Source organism: Arachis hypogaea, chromosome 11, assembly GCF_003086295.3.
Source record: "Arachis hypogaea cultivar Tifrunner chromosome 11, arahy.Tifrunner.gnm2.J5K5, whole genome shotgun sequence".
NCBI lineage: Eukaryota > Viridiplantae > Streptophyta > Magnoliopsida > Fabales > Fabaceae > Arachis > Arachis hypogaea.
The window spans coordinates 86,181,524-86,183,525 of record NC_092046.1 but is presented as its reverse complement, the minus strand read 5'-3'; the positions used below and the strand labels follow the sequence as shown (position 1 = coordinate 86,183,525).

The window sequence follows — 2,002 nt, the reverse complement described above, 5'->3', positions numbered from 1 at the left end:
AACTTAGAGTTTGACTGTGGGGGCTTTGTTTGACTCTGCTTTGAGAGAAGCTTTTTATGCTTCCTCTCCATGGATGCAGAGAGAGATCCTTGAGTTGTAAACACAAAGTTGTCCTCATTTATTTGAAGGATCAATTCTCCTCTGTCCACATCAATCACAGCTCTAGCTATGGCTAGAAAGGGTCTTCCAAGGATGATGAATTCATCCTCATCCTTTCCAGTATCTAGGACTATGAAATCAGTAGGGATGTAAAGGCCTTCAACCTTTACTAACAAGTCCTCTACTTGTCCATAAGCCTATTTTCTTGAATTGTCTGCCATCTCTAATGAGATTTTAGCAGCTTGCACCCATAGATTCCCAGTTTCTCTATTACAGAGAGGGGCATGAGGTTTATCCCTGAACCAAGGTCACACAGAGCCTTTTCAAAGATCATGTTGCCTATGGTACAAGGTATTACGAACTTTCCAAGATCCTGTTTCTTCTGAGGCAATGTCAGTTGATCCAGATCACTTAGTTCATTGGTGAACAAGGGAGGTTCATCTTCCCAAGTCTCAATACCTAATAATTTGGCATGCAGCTTCATGATTGCACCAAGAAACTTGGCAGCTTGCTCTTCAGTAACATCCTCATTCTCTTCAGAAGATGAATACTCATCAGAGCTCATGAATGGCATAAGGAGGTTTAATGGAATCTCTATGGTCTCTAGATGAGTCTCAGATTCCTTTGGTTCCTCAGAGGGAAACTCCTTATTGATTACTGGACGTCCCAAGAGGTCTTCCTCCTTGGGATTCACGTCCTCTCCTTCCCTTACAGGTTCGGCCATGGTGCTTATGTCAATGGCCTTGCACTTTCCTTTTGGATTTTCTTCTGTATTGCTTGGGAGAGTACTAGGAGGGATTTCAGTGATCTTTTTACTCAGTTGGCCCACTTGTGCTTCCAAATTTCTAACGGAAGACCTTGTTTCATTCATAAAACTTATAGTGGCCTTGGACAGATCAGAGACTAAGTTTGCTAAATTAGAGGTATTTTGTTCAGAGTTCTCTGTCTGTTGCTGAGTGGATGATGGAAAAGGTTTACTATTGTTAAACCTATTTCTTCCACCATTATTAAAGCCTTGTTAAGGCTTTTGTTGATCCTTCCATGAGAGATTTGGGTAATTTCTCCATGATGGATTATAGGTGTTTCCATAAGGTTCACCTATATAATTTACCTCTGCTATTGCAGGGTTTTCAGGATCATAAGCTTCTTCTTCAGAAGATGCCTCTTGAGTACTGTTGGATGCATCTTGCATTCCATTCAGACTCTGAGAAATCATATTGACTTGCTGAGTCAATATTTTGTTCTGAGCCAATATGGCATTCAGAGTATCAATTTCAAGAACTCCCTTCTTCATAGGCGTCCCATTATTCACAGGATTCCTTTCAGAAGTGTACATGAACTGGTTATTAGCAACCATGTCAATGAGTTCTTGAGCTTCTGCAGGCGTTTTCTTTAGGTGAATGGATCCACCTGCAGAAGTATCCAATGACATCTTAGCTAATTCAGACAGACCATCATAGAATATGTCTAGGATGGTCCATTCTGAAAGCATGTCAGAAGGACACTTTTTGGTCAGTTCTTTGTATCTCTCCCGAGCTTCATAGAGGGATTCACCTTCTTTCTGTCTGAAGGTCTGAACATCCACTCTAAGCTTACTCAGCTTTTGAGGAGGAAAGAACTTGGCTAAGAAAGCCTTGACCAGCTTATCCCAAGAGTTCAGGCTATCCTTCGGTTGAGAGTCCAACCATATTCTAGCTCTGTCTCTCACAGCAAAAGGGAAAAGCATGAGCCTGTAGACTTCAAGATCTACTCCATTAGTCTTAACAGTATCATATATCTGCAAGAATTCAGTTAAGAACTGAAAAGGATCTTCAGATGGAAGTCCATGAAACTTGCAGTTCTGCTGCATCAGAGAAACTAATTGAGGTTTCAGCTCAAAGTTGTTTGCTCCAATGGCAGGAAT

General features: G+C 41.2%; 1 non-coding gene across 1 annotated transcript; it reads left to right on the top strand.

Annotated features, from left to right (window-relative positions):
• The first annotated feature begins 1,585 nt into the window (after positions 1-1,585).
• LOC112725096 (small nucleolar RNA R71) lies at positions 1,586-1,693 on the top strand. The gene has a single exon (XR_003164225.1). It is a non-coding gene; the product is annotated as a small nucleolar RNA R71 (small nucleolar RNA).
• Positions 1,694-2,002: the final 309 nt, after the last annotated feature.